The following is a 15,654-nucleotide window of genomic DNA, read 5'->3' on the forward strand; positions in this document are numbered from 1 at the left end:
GTGAAATAAATCCGGGTTCAAGGTCGTGCCTTTGTGCAACTGTTTCGCATCGTGACTGCCAGCTGGTGCGTAAGCCGATTTGGCTGCTGGCTGGATTGTGCTACAGCAGTGGACGAGACACAAACGAGGAAAAAGAAGAAGCCATCAGTGTCAGCGAGTTGTATCGCTGTGTGGAGTGATCTCACACCTGGCTCGCTGCTGGTGGCTGTTTGGTGCTGCTGTATTGGTGCTGCTGGCTGTAACGGCTGCTACTTCGAACGATCGGACAACCAACCTTACTGGAAGGGAGAAATAAAAAGGTACGTGTTCTTGTCAGCGCTAGTGCGCTAGACTTAGCGCGATGGATGTAGATCCCTCGCCTCCCGCGCCACCATCCCCGAACCCCTCTGACCCTGACCCTTCTGTTACCCCCTCCCCTGTTCATTCTTCAGTCCCCCCTCGCCCCAGGCTTTACCCAGACGGAGCCCAGGGCAGCTATACTGTTTATTTTCGGCCAAAGGCAGGACCGAAATCGAAAAAGTTGAACCTCTTGCAGATTTCTAAAGACCTGACGAAGGAGTACAAGGGCGTGACCGAAATTTCCAAGGTCCGGCCTAACAAGCTCCGTGTCGTGGTCGGTAACCTGAAAGAGGCCAACGATATAGCTTGCTCTGAGCTCTTCACACGCGAGTATCGCGTTTACATACCCGCACGAGACGTGGAGATCGACGGTGTCATAACCGATTCGAGTCTGTCCGTCGAGTGTATACTGCAAAGTGCCAAAGGGTGCTTTAAGAACAAAACGTGTCCCGAAGTAAAGGTGCTCGACTGCAAGCAATTGCGGTCAGCATCGATCATCGGTGGCAAAACAGTATACACTCCGTCAGACTCGTTTCGAGTTACGTTCGCCGGGTCTGCACTACCAAGCCACGTCTCGATCCACCGGGTTCGTCTCCCTGTGAGGCTCTACGTGCCCCGCGTCATGAACTGCCTGAATTGCAAGCAGTTAGGCCATACAGCCGCCTACTGCTGCAATAAGGCACGTTGTGGCAAGTGTGGGGAGTCTCATGCGGAAGATTCTTGCAGTGTTAACGCTGAAAAGTGTATTCACTGCGGAGAAAATCTGCATGAGCTCTCGACATGTGCGGTGTACATGCAGCGCAGGGATAAAATAAAACGGTCTCTCAAAGAGCGTTCAAAGCGTTCCTACGCTGACATGCTGAAGAAGACCGTTACCACTTCTCCCGTTACTTCGAACCCCTTCGATCTGTTGTCCTCTGATGAAACCGATACTGACGATTCACCAGCGGGAGCATCTTACGCCAATCCTGGGGAGTCTAGAAAGAGGAAAAATATTTCCTCTCCTAAACTTCCCAGAAAAGGTCCTAAGATTTCTCACAGTGAAATGAAAGTTACAAACAAACCAAACAGTGCTGCGGAAAAACCGAAGCAAACTCCTCCTGGGCTAGCAAATTTAAAGTCCCAGAAGGAGTTCCCAGCACTGCCAGGAACATCTAAAACCCCAGTTGCTCCTTTTACACTCCCAGTTGATGAAACAAACTCTGGATTAGTGAAATTTTCTGACATTGTGGACTGGATTTTTGAAACTTTCAATGTACCCGATCCAATTAAAATTTTTCTTACAGCATTCCTCCCAACAGTTAGATCATTTTTGAAGCAGTTGACTGCCCAATGGCCTCTCCTTGCAGCGATTGTATCCTTCGATGCCTAATTCAACTGCGTATATGAAGGATTCTATCTCTGTCTTACAGTGGAATTGTAGAAGTATTTTACCAAAAATTGATTCGTTTAAAGTTTTGATAAATAAAAACAAATGCGATGCATTTTCCCTTTGTGAAACTTGGCTTACTTCAAATATTGATCTCAACTTCCATGATTTTAATATTATTCGCCTTGATCGAGACACCCCATATGGAGGAGTACTTTTAGGGATTAAAAAGTGCTATTCTTTCTATCGTATTAACCTCCCCTCGATTCCAGGCATCGAAGTTGTCGCATGTCAAATGACAATACAAGGTAAAGAGCTTTGTATTGCCTCAATATATATTCCCCCCAGAGCACAGGTTGGGCAACGGCTGCTCTTTGATTTAATAGAACTTCTTCCCTCGCCACGTTTGATTTTGGGAGACTTCAACTCTCATGGCGTGGCTTGGGGTTCCCAATACAATGATAACCGCTCCTCTTTAATCTATAACCTTTGCGATGACTTCGACATGACTATTTTAAATAACGGTGAAATGACACGTATCCCGAAACCTCCAGCGCGCCCAAGCGCTTTGGATCTATCCTTATGTTTGACGTCGCTACGGTTGGATTGCACATGGAAGGTAATCCTCGATCCTCACGGTAGCGACCATCTGCCTATTCTTATTTCAATTACTAACGGGTCAACTCGCATGCGACCAATTGACATTCCGTATGACCTCACACGAAATGTCGATTGGAAGTTATACGAGGAAATGATTTCAAAAGCGGTCGAGTCGATTCAACATCATTCACCACTTGAAGAATACAACCTCCTCGCGGGCTTGATTCTCAACGCCGCGTTGCAAGCCCAAACGAAGAAATATCCCGGCGTAACGATCAAAGAACGGCCTCCCACTCCGTGGTGGGACCAAGAGTGCTCCGATGTCTACACGCAAAGATCCGACGCGTTTAAGGCCTACCAGACGGGAGGTATACCTGGCGACTATTTACGGTATTCGGAGCTTGATACCAAGCTTAAAAGCTTGGCTAAAGCAAAGAAACGTGGATATTGGCGTCGGTTCGTGAACGAGACGTCGAGGGAGACATCGATGAGCACTCTTTGGAACACAGCCAGAAGAATGCGGAATCGCGTAACGGTCAACGAAAGCGAGGAGTCTTCAAGTAGGTGGATATTTGATTTTGCCAGGAAAGTATGTCCGGACTCTGTTCCTGAGCAAAATATTGTTCGCGATGCGTCTCCGGGCCACGACGCGATAGAATCACCTTTTACGATGGCAGAATTTTCAGTTGCCCTCCTGTCCTGTAACAATAACGCGCCTGGATTAGATAGAATCAAATTCAACTTGTTGAAGAATCTACCCGGCAATGCCAAGAGGCGCTTGTTGAACTTGTTCAATAAGTTCCTGGAGCAAAACATTGTACCGCAGGATTGGAGGCAAGTGAAGGTGATCGCCATCCAAAAACCAGGGAAACCAGCTTCTAATCACAACTCTTATAGGCCGATTGCAATGCTATCCTGTATCCGGAAATTGATGGAAAAAATGATACTCCGTCGTTTAGACCACTGGGTCGAATCAAATGGTCTACTATCAGAAACTCAATTTGGCTTCCGCCGTGCCAAAGGGACGAATGATTGTCTTGCGTTGCTTTCAACAGATATTCAGCTGGCGTATGCTCGTAAAGAACAAATGGCGTCTGCGTTCTTGGACATTAAGGGGGCTTTTGATTCCGTTTCTATTGACATTCTTTCGGGTAAACTTCACCGACAAGGATTTTCTCCAATTTTGAACAATTTTTTGCACAATTTGTTGTCCGAAAAGCACATGCATTTTACGCATGGCGATTTGGCAACTTTTCGCATTAGCTACATGGGTCTTCCCCAGGGCTCATGTTTAAGCCCCCTTCTTTACAACTTTTATGTAAATGACATCGACGAATGTCTGGCAAATTCATGCACGATAAGACAACTTGCAGACGACAGTGTAATCTCTGTTACAGGAGCCAAAGCTGCCGATTTGCAAGGACCATTGCAAGATACCTTGGACAATTTGTCTGCTTGGGCTTTACAGCTAGGTATCGAATTCTCTCCGGAGAAGACTGAGATAGTAGTTTTTTCTAGGAAGCAACCTGCTCAGCTTCAAACACAATTAATGGGTAAAACGATTTCTCAGGTTTTGGTACACAAATATCTTGGTGTCTGGTTCGACTCTAAAGGCACCTGGGGTTGTCACGTGAGGTATCTGATGAAAAAATGTCAACAAAGAGTGAATTTTCTTCGTACAATAACCGGACAATGGTGGGGAGCCCATCCAGGAGACCTTATAAGGCTTTACCAAACAACGATATTGTCTGTTATTGAATACGGGTGTTTCTGCTTCCGCTCTGCAGCAAACACACATTTGATCAAACTGGAGCGAATACAATATCGTTGTTTGCGTATCGCCTTAGGTTGCATGCAGTCGACCCATACGATGAGTTTGGAGGTTTTAGCTGGAGTACTACCATTGAAAAACCGCTTCTGGAGCCTGTCTTCTCGTATTCTAATCAAATGTGAGGTCTTGAACCGTCCCGTGATTGAAAATTTTGAAAGGTTAATCGAACTTCATTCTCAAACCCGTTTTATGACATTGTATCTCAATCACATGTCCCAAAATATTAACCCTTCTTCGAATATTCCAAATCGTGTCGACTTATCAAATACTTCTGATTCTACTGTGTTTTTCGATACATCCATGATAGAAGAAACTCGTGGAATCCCGGATCATTTACGCGTGCAGCAGATCCCTAAAATTTTTTCCAATAAATATCGAAACATCAACTGCGACAATATGTACTACACTGACGGATCACTTCTTGATGGGTCCACTGGCTTCGGTATCTTCAATAACAATTTAACCGTCTCCCATAAGCTCGATAATCCTGCTTCTGTTTACGTCGCAGAATTAGCTGCAATTCAGTACACCCTAGGGATTATCGAAAAAATGCCCACGGACCATTATTTCATCTTTACGGACAGTCTCAGTTCCATTGAGGCTCTCCGATTGATGAAAGATGTTAAGCACTCTCCGTATTTCCTGGGGAAAATACGGGAACATCTGAGTGCTTTATCCGAAAAATCTACTCAGATTACCTTAGCGTGGGTCCCTTCTCACTGCTCGATACCGGGTAATGAGAAAGCGGACTCTTTGGCTAAGGTGGGCGCAACAAACGGTGATATTTATGAAAGACCAATTGCCTTTAATGAATTTTTCGCACTTGTACGTCAGAATACGATCATCAGTTGGCAAAATGCTTGGACCAGAGGGGAATTGGGAAGGTGGTTACATTCCATAATCCCCAAAGTATCGACGAACCCGTGGTTCAAGGGGTTGGATGTAGGTCGGGATTTCATTTGCGTGATGTCCCGGCTTATGTCCAATCACTATAGATTTGACGCGCTCCTCCGTCGTGTTGGGCTCGGGGAAAGTGGTATCTGTGCATGTGGTGAAGGTTATCACGACATAGAGCATGTGGTTTGGTCATGCCCTGTACACCGTGACGCCAGGTCTAAATTAATAGCTTCCCTGCAGGCCGAGGGTAGACAGCCGGCTGTTCCTGTTCGTGATGTCTTGGCGAGCCGTGACCTATCCTACATGTCCCTTATATACGTTTTCCTGAAATCCATCCACGCCCCAGTCTAGTCCCGTTCCCCTCCGTCTACACCCAACAAAACGACAAGAACACGTTTGAACCTTAAGCACAAAACCAGCAACCAGACCCCGCACAATAGAACCAGGACCCAAGGACTACGAGCCTCTGTCCCAACTCACGACATCGTGGCTCAGCAGAACGAATCCATACATGCCATTCGACGATTATCAGACGACCATTGAACAACAAAACACTGATTGGAAATCCCATGCTAGTTTTAAGTTAGACTTAATTTCAGCTCGTAGTCGGCAGCGAGGATAAAAAATTTGCTTTAGTTTTTAAGTCATCAGATATAATTGGCGCCGTTAAACATTAAATTGTATTTGTGCCGTGTCAAATAAATGTTATGTGAAGAAAAAAAAAAAAACAATAATTTTCACAATCGATTCGGTTTTCCTTCTTGAAAATTAGGAAAATGGTACTATCCAGCCAGTCAGAAGACTTTTTTCCTTCACCCGGACCTCCCGGTTGTTTGATTGTTTCATTGAACTTCTGAGCATCAAACTTTTCAGGTCATTTCCTGAGCTGATAGTCGCGCGATGGAGCATGGCTCCTTGATGTCTGAAGCTTGTTACGGTCTAACCGTTTTTATTAGTTATTCGATCAAATACTTCTCGTACAATCTTCGAAATGGTATCAAAATCGAGCTGTATAACAATGCCATCCAACAATTCTCGTGGAGAGGAATTGCAACCAGCGAATTGTAAATTTCACCAAATAAAGTTAGTGCAAACAAGATAGAAACATATTTGCCACATTTGCAACATCCTGTTGACGTTAGGATTTACAACCCCTGAATCGGGCTCGGGTGTTGTACACTATGGAAAGAGTTTAAGCTAATGCTCACCGATGCAATATATTCCCGGATAGACTGACAGTGACTAGTGACTGGGTGAGTTAATTGGACGGAACTATTTCACAGCAGGATTTGATAAGTTTTACCCCGTGTGCTCGCTCCAGTTTTGCACGGTTGTATATACAGTCTCACACACGTTACGTTCCAGCGTCCATTTGTTACCCTGACGCCTAAGGTTACAACGGCTTGACCACAGACTGTGCGCGCAAAAGATGCAATAGTCTTGATCTTATCTCGAGAGTGACGGCTTTTAATTAGAAGATACACGATGGTTTATTTGTTCCGAAGCAATAAAATTATATGCCTTTATTTTCCGCAGAGTGGTGGAAATTTACGGTTTCCATCGGCTGTCTGAAAAAACGTATCACTTACTCTAGACGAAAGGCCGGCGGAAACATTGATGAATATCAATGATAAATATGGTGCAGAATGTTTTTCCATTTTCACAGCTTACAACGAAGTGTGGACTTTTTCCGATTAGGTAATTTCAATTAGTTTGTTAGGCGAAACCAAATCAATCAAACCCGCATTCGGTGAAGGTCTCTGCGGCAGTGTCTTCATTACTCCTTATCAGCCGGTTGCCCCGATAAGAATGTGACCTAAGCATAGTGATTTGGTCCGACAATGGCATACCGGGCGTCATGAACATCGGGCTGCCAGAAACGTTCCGTGCACCACTAATTGGCTTGTGTGTGACGCAGTCTCCGCACTACATTGATTGGCAATGGCAGGCTAGCGGTAATCTTCGCTTAACGCAACGGAAATTTTCAATTAAAATGACTCATGCCTTTTGGTCTGTGTGAAATGACTTTCTACCAGCGAGACATTCCTGATGAGGCGTTATGATAACGTTGGTTGGAAGACACTCACTTGATAACGGACTTCGTGTGTTGGCTTAGGATTCATTTCATTTCATGGTAAGGGAAACATCCATTTGTACCATTAAGGTAGATGGAATCGTATTACAATTTTTTTCTTGAGCAGGAAACAGCGAATTATTCGTTCTATCTGAGCTCACAGATTCGCGAAATTGTTTAAAAGATCCTTAGTGTTCACGATTGCATGCAACATCGCAGAAATGCGATCATTCGTGAGCAAAATTTAAAAGACGATTGTTTACAAACAACGTTGCAATATGCTTCCTGAAACCGTTATCATCAGTAGAGAACGGTTCCAGTTTTTGTTTCATTCTATTCATTCTCTCGTCCTCCGACTATTGCTAGTCAATGAACGTCTTTTGGGTTTCGTGAAAAGAATGTAAAAAAAAAAACACGACACGCAGCTGAATTCAAACTGCATGCGTGTGGTAGTAGAAAGAAGAAGCCGCCAGATAAAAATAAACGCCTTCACAACGTCGTTCGTCCGCCGTTCACCGGTTCTGAGCGGGGCGTGATTCATCCGGCCAAATCCAGTTACGGTCAGTCACTCTGGCGAATGTCGAAGGTCTGCCTCCCGCCGCAATGAGCAGCAACAATTTCCATTATTAACAAGATTATTTTAATGTCGACCCGGTCGATAAAGGCAAGCGTAGATTCGCTGAGATTTAACAATCGTTTTGTTGTTATAGTATCTGTGTTTATTGAATCGTAGTATTTCTTTAATTACACAAAGTCCGAACTGAAATTCCATTCGTTGGCTTCAACTCAACGTTGAATATTTGGATGGTTTGTTATGTTAAAACTGCTTGTGATTGTAGACAAAAATTGTACGTCACAGTTATAAAAGACTTTATGATGTTTGGGTTCGCAGCTCGTTATAACAAAGCGTATCACTATGAAGATATGTATTGCATTTGCAAGTATAAATGCATTCTGCAAATGGTTATTGTTTTTTTATTGTATAGAGAAACCGGACAATTTGCAACTTTAAAAAAATAGAAATAGAGAAAAAAAGATAATGCCATTTTTGTTTGCTCGAATTTATTGACCCCTCGGTCACCAAGGTGTGAAATAGTTTTGAGAAAAGTCGAAATTTTAGCAGTTCTTGATGTCTTATTTGAGCTATATCTCTGAAATTCGCTATGAACCTACTACAAGTAGCACTTTTCTGAAGAGAAAAAAGAAGAAAGAAGAAGAAGAAATGATAGGGCCTTCATTTAAAGTGATCAGAATTTTGGACGCCATCTTGGATTATAACAGAAAAATAAGATTTCGACCGTGTTCGCAACTACCGGTTTTCGATCAGAGATACTTGGTTCCACTTGGTCTCAGTTTAAAGGCTACTACGTTGATCGCGCGTTGAGCGTTGAATATTTTGAAACTCAGATCGGAAAATAGGTTCAATTGGTGGGTGAACACTAATGCTCACCTAATTTTTTTTTGCATCTTTTAGCTTTTTTCCTCAGCTTTCCAATGCTGGTCTCAAATCGAAAATCGATAGTTAAAAATACAGTCATTTTCGCATTTTTCTGATATAATTCAAGATGGTGGCCAAACTCAAGATGGCGGCCAAAATTCTGATCACTTCAAATGAAAGCCCTATCATTTCTCTTTACAGAAAAGTGCTGCTTGTAGTAGAATATTTAAGGAATTTCAGAGATATAGCTCAAATAAGATATCAAGAATTGCTGAAATTTAAGCTTTTCTGAAACCATTCCACCCCTTGGTGAACGAGGGGTCAAATTCGATCAAACAAAAGTGGCATTATCATTTTTTCTCTATTTCCAACAACTATGTGCATTTATATTAAATTTGAAAGACCTTGTGCATCTAGTGGCCTGGTTTCAGCGAGGATTGCTCATATGCTAACTGATTTACTACCTATGGGTTAAGAATTTCTGAAGAAGGTGATGCTCGATCGAAACCCTGCTTTTTTTTCTGCTATTTATTTTGTGAAATTCATTTCAAGCCCAAAACTGTACGTCAATGAAACAACCCAACAAACATTTTCTGATTTATGTTTCTGAAAATAATTCATAAATTTAACTGAATGTAAAATCTTTTATTTGATTCGCCTCTGTTGGTGTGCGTTGCAGTAGGCTTTCGGTCGTAAATGTAGAACAAACGAACGTCGGCTCATGCACGTAAAAAAATGGTCAATTGACACTCGCGCATCGAAGAAATGTACACTGACATTCGTTTGGCGATGATATTTATTGTGATTTATTTCTGTCTACTTGTTTTATTCCCGTTAAAAATATTCTTACAAGATCAATAATATAAGTAACTTTCACAATCTCTGCCCTAATCTAAATCCCCCTAAAGTTTGTTTTGAATTGCATACCAGGTAAAAAAACAACTGAAAATCAATTGAAGAAGCAGCGACTAAATAATCACAAGCTCACTTTCTGTTCGCGACATTCATGTCGCTTTTATGTTTATGTTGTGAGTGGCTCCGCCTTTTTTTCAAGTTTTTTTTTTCCTGTATGGGCTTCCTCCTTACTGCGACCAGAATCGTAGATCTATTGTGAGATATGCCCGGGTGTCTGCTGTATCCCGCACTTCTGTTAATAGCAATACCTCTATTGAGAAGTGGCATGCTTATTATTATTGTTCATCAGTGCTTGTGTGTAATGTGCTACTCTTCCTTACACGCTTACTGTTCTACTATACCGATACTCGTTCCTCTTGCCAAATATCACCAATTATTATTCCCTGGAGAAGTTTCGTCGTGCGTCCTTCTGACCAGTTTTATTGATAAGAGGGACTTATTTTTTGTAAAGAGGAAGTCACGCAAAGGTATTTGTAGATTTCAGCGTAAAGGAAGGGTAACTGGTGGGGAGCCTGAGAATAAACCCATGCTTAAGTTCTTTTTTGACATCGTATGGCCTGGTTCTACTAAGATTCGAACCCACGACCATCCGCTTGACAAAGCGGACTCTGTAACCTTGCGGCTACGCAGCTCCCATTTTTTTCAGGTTATGTCATTTCTCCAGTCCCGCAAATCTTAAAGAGGTTTTCTTTTTCATATGTAATATGAATGTACGAAACATGAATCTCATTTTGAATTGGTAAACAGTGAAACTGGATCAATGCACAATTGTCCAGAAACCGAATTTAGGGGAAAATTTGGGTCTAGATAACAATGTTTTGGAGAAACATTTTCTTCTATAAAGTTGTTACATATGATAATGTGCTTATTGAAAAATTATCAAAAATTAGGGTGACCCAAATTATCGATGAAATCAAGAATCTTACTATTTGAGAAGAAACAACTTGCAATACTAATATCGTGAATTTTACTTAAAGTTATTAATGTTTTCCTTACAAAAAAATGCCTTTTTCATTTGTTGGACGTTGTTTTTGGGGCAAACAAACAAAGCATCGCTTGATTTTTGTCATGCGTTTCAATTGAATTTACTCGAATATAAAATTTGACTTATTTAAAAAAAATCAATTTGATTTTTTTTAAATATGTCAAATTTTATATTTGAGTAAATTTAATTGAAACGCATGACAAAAATTATAATGATAAGATATATTTTGCGGGTTGAAGGACACATTTTTTGGTATTTTTTCTCGAAATTAGAATTAATCATCTTTAGTTTGATTCAAAAAGATCAAAAATGAATTTTTGAAAGTAGAATACATTGAATAAAGTTGTTGTTTATGGTCACCCTATTTCGGAGCTGGTCATACTAACGGCACAATGAAAAACTACGGGTTTGATTATTTCCGACCAAGATCCCTGCAAACTTGAGCTCAATTTAAGCACTCTGCGTGACCAGTTCCGAAATAGGGTGGTCATAAAACGGCTTTATTCAATGTGTTTTATTTTCCAAAATTCATACCTTTTGAACCAGTTGATCGATTTTGGATTAAATTCAAAGTAACTCTTTCCGATTTTAAGAGAATATACCAAAAAATAAATCTGTGTGCAAAATATGTAAAATTATTACAATTTTTGTCATGTTTTCAAATTAAATTTACCTAAACATAAAAAATAACCTATTTTTGAAAATTTCTCCATATAATGTACCCTTAGAATTGAAACCAATTGATTTTTTTTATGTTTGCCCCCAAAAAAATGACACACAAATGGAAAAAGCATTTTTTTATGAAAAGCAATAATGACTTTGAATGGGTTGAATGACTGGAATAAAGTTGAAAACCCCTTAACTAAAAAAAATGGTTTTGCGAAGCATTTAGATATTTATGATATTAGAATAAGTGCTGTAAGTCTCGCTCGTAAGCAGCATGCAACACCTCATGTCGTCGGCTTCGTGCAACACTGGCACAACTCAAAATTTTGCATTTTTGAGTTTTTGATGGCAAACGATGCCAAATATAGTTAAGTTTCATCCCACGAAACCCCGTTTCGAAATTCCTAAAAAAATCATAGTTGTGAGTAGAAGTACCTTTGCAGCACAAATCGAAATTTCTCCATAAAGTTAGTAAAAAAGGGGTTTTAACTCGGACAACGTGCTCATAATATGTGCATAATAGACCTAAAAGTGTTAAATGAGGATTGGTAATCCTAAACTTCAAAGTTTTCTTGAAAATCGAAAAACAGATTTTCAACGCAAATTTTCAAACGTGTTTTTCTCGAAACTATGATTTTTGAGTTGTGCCAGTGTTGCATGAAACCGACGGTGTGAGGTTCTCGTTTCTACCGCTATCACACACTAGAGAATTCTCCATTCAAGCTATTTCTCGTTCTTTTTCGCTCTCTTTCTTGGTCGCATTCGTTTTCGAGATCATATGCACACACTCCCGTCTGCTCTTCTCGTATGTACTTCTACTCCCCTACTCGCGAGAACGACCAGCCGTTGTTTTAAGTAACAATTGTTTTAAGATACTTTGCGACGGATGCAGAGGAACTAAACATAATTGGGTATCAGACTACTTCGGCAGCGGTTTGTGTCTGCAGGTTTTGCATTAGACTGCACTACACGTTACAATACTTTACATACTCTTCGCCCCACTACGGTACATGAAGCAAAACCGGGAAGAAAGCATTTTCGTTTTCAAGCACTCCTCTTAGTCGAGCAATTTTAGTCGAGTACTCGTACTCACTAGCAGGAACTCTTGTACTCTTTTACGGTAGCTGAGTAGCAATACGAAAGAGTTTGTTCGTGTCGGTGCGTGCTTGCTGCTACTCAAGGGAATGCATGAAGAATAAAGAGTATCTCGAAAGCGTGTGTGCAAAAGACTTGAGAAGCGTAGCATATGTCTCGTTCTCAAGTAGAAAGGAGGAGAAATGTTTTGCTTCTCGCTCGCTTCACAACGATGATTAGCATTGCGAATTGTTTCTCTTAAAAGTACTAAAAGTCGTTTGAAGACAATTTTAATGTGTAAATTGAAATAAAAAAGCCAGGGCGGAATATATGTTTTTTAATCTAAATCGGTTATTTTCAAATAAAGAGAAAGTTGCTTAACATTGATAAAGCGCTAACACAATTAATAACTTGTTTTTCTATTTACAAAAATTAAAAAGTTAGATACTAGATTTTTTCGAAAATATGGGTCACCTTCATTTTTGACATTTTTCCAACGAGCGCATTATCATACGTAACAACTTTTTAGAAGCAAGTTTTTCTTTCATATATTGTTATCGAGCTCTAGATTCAAATTTCCCACTAAATTCGGCTTTTGTACCATTGTGCAATGGAGCTCTCTTCCACACAACAAAATAGCACATAGCAGGAGGTGCCGTATTGTGGTCCCCGTGGCTCTGTGGTTAGCGATGTCGGTCGGCTAGCTCTCCCACACGGTTGTGATATCGGGTTCGATTCCCGATCGAGTCGAGGATCTTTTCGAGCTGGAAATTTTCTCGACTCAGCACTGGGGCACGGTGTATCGTTGTACTTATCCTACACATACAAAATGTGCCAAAAACAATATCGATAACGAATTCTCTCGACTAATCTAGTTGATCGAGACCGCTATTAGCCCCAAGGCTAAGCGTGCGATATTGTAGGAGGTGCCGTAATCTCGGTCACAGAACTGTTGGTTCATTACACTGCTGCGTATTGCATATTGCAGGTGTGCGGCTGGAAAACAATAAAAGTCTGTTCGTGCCTGGAGGCAGACATGTGAACGGAGGTCGAATGCTGTGAAATCGAATAAGCCATCTCCTACGTATCTCTAGCCGGTTTCGACCACAGTTACAATTTGATGAAAATCGTTCACTAATGTCTTCCGAATATGTGTAATAACCTTGAAAAAGACCGGTTATTGCAATTGTAAATTTCATTCAATTATCGCATAAATGCGTCATGATCAGACCGCGTACGATATTTTTTAGACTTAAGTTTTAAATGGCTCTGCCTTTTGTCAAGTTATGTCATTTCCTCAGCTTCGCAAGATGCAACGAAATTTTATTCCGTATGTAAAACCAATGTGGAATTTGGCGAACAATTGAGTTAGACAATAAATATATAGAATAACTGAGGAAAATTAAACCTGAGCTGATATTTAGTCTCACTAAAATTACAGTTTGAAAAATAAAGAATAATTCAAGAATTATGTGAAATTAGGCATCAGAACTGGGGTGATATTTCAACAAAATGGACTTCATAAGTTCCTGATGATTGCGAACCCCCTGCTTTTATTTAGAGTATATTTTCAGTTTTATCTCAGTTTACCTCGTACGTAGTTTTTATTATCAGACTACAGAAACCTAAGTGGGGTTGCGCTAGGTTACAGAGTCCACTTTGTTAAGCGGATGGTCGTGGGTTCGAGTCTTAGTAGATTCAGGCCATTCGAAGTCGAAAAGTATTTAAGCATGGGTTTATTCTCAGGCTTCCCAACCACTCATCCTTCCTTTACGATGAATTCTATGATATCTTGGTGTGACTTTCTTCTAACAAAAAATAAGTCCCTCTTATCAATAAAACTGGGCAAAAGGACGCACAACGAAACTTCTCCAGGGAGCTTATAAGTGGCTATATTTGGCAAGAACGAAGCTCGCCATAGTAGCGCAATGAGCGTGTAAAAGAAAGGATAAAATAATATTACACACAAGCATGCATAAATAATAAGCATGCCACTTCTCAATAGTGGTGTTGCTAAAAATAAAAGTGCAAGATACAACGGTTCTGGTTGCCATGAAAAAGTCCATACAGAAAAAAACAATAACCTAAGCTCACCAAACAATGTCGCAAAAGTTGTGAAACTGAAATATTCTTATTTCCTTCAAATATGCCGGAAGATTGAAGTGAATCGTAAAACATACATTACAAACCGTGAAACAAAGATAAAATTGGTGGGAAATTTAATATTTCCAAAAATAATGAGAGAAAGTAGTTGAAATTAAGACAACACTGCGACAAAAGTGATCATAATATGAATAACAGTAAGCTTTCCGAAGGAGTTCTGAGTTCAGGAAAGTAAAAATAAACCAAATTATAAAATTATAATGCAAAAAAATTAATTCGAAACCCTTTGAAAAAAATCACTTTTTTAAATTCCCGATTGATACGAATTCTTTTTTGCTTTGTACATTGCTCACTAATCTCATAGAAATGTGAAACTGATATTGACACTCTTATTTTCGTCAAGTAGGTATGCAATAAGATTCAAATAATGTTAGTATAATACACTTCAATATCACTAGCATTTCAATAGTCAAGTTTATCGTTTCGAGTTTTTGTTAGAAAAATCGGTTGCATGCGAATTTCTCAAGCCAAGCTCATGCCCTAACTAGTACTTCTGGCTTGAATGCAATGAAATCAAAAAGCACCAAATCGTCAAGCTATAAATATGGGTCAAATGTGAAAAAGGTATATGTTAAAAGAACATAAAGCAGACAGTGGCAAATAATGGTAATAAACTCATATGACACCACATAAAGTAGGTTGAATAAAATGGTAACAAAAAATACTGACAGCTTATCTTATTTTGTTATAAACAATATTTCGGCCTCCTTTTAGTACAAATACATAAAATACAAACTTGTGAGCTTCTAACGGAAAATATGGAAGTAATAGTTGGGTAAGTAAAATTCAGTTGTCGCGCACTTGCATGCAGAAAAAGTCGTTTGTCAACACAAATCAAAAATTTAAAATCAGATTAGAAATTTTGTTTCAATCAACCGTAATGTGTTTTGATTGGATTAACCGCGGCTTTTCGCATCGGGTGGTACAATTAGCTCAGTTACTTGAGAAACATAATAAAAGTGTTTTGTTTACTAAATATAGCCCACGTACAAGCGGAGGCACTAGAAGCGCGTAACAGAGTGCTTTCTTTCCTTAGAGCATCGGATACATGGTGTTTACATTATCGTCGATACTGGTGTTATGTTACTGGCCCAATCCAAATATGTGTACGCAATGAACGACACGTGTATAACAGATAGGCTGATCAATTTAGGCGGGGGAAGCATGTCATTGAATCGAGCATCGTCGTATGGCAAGCAAGAAGTTCATTGCACTACACACTTCTACACGCAGTGGCCGTACGGCGACGACTTCGCTATCGGTAGTCGGTATGGTATGGGTTCAAGTTGGTCTTTAACGGGCC

At 40.4% G+C, this 15,654-nt stretch overlaps 1 protein-coding gene across 1 annotated transcript in view; it reads right to left on the reverse strand.

The window, feature by feature from the left end:
- Positions 1-15,654, reverse strand: part of LOC129730556 (sodium/potassium-transporting ATPase subunit beta-2-like) — a 48,582-nt gene that overhangs the window by 17,130 nt on the left and 15,798 nt on the right. The gene's annotated exons all lie outside the window — the stretch shown is intronic.

Source organism: Wyeomyia smithii, chromosome 3 (genome assembly GCF_029784165.1).
Source record: "Wyeomyia smithii strain HCP4-BCI-WySm-NY-G18 chromosome 3, ASM2978416v1, whole genome shotgun sequence".
Lineage (NCBI taxonomy): Eukaryota > Metazoa > Arthropoda > Insecta > Diptera > Culicidae > Wyeomyia > Wyeomyia smithii.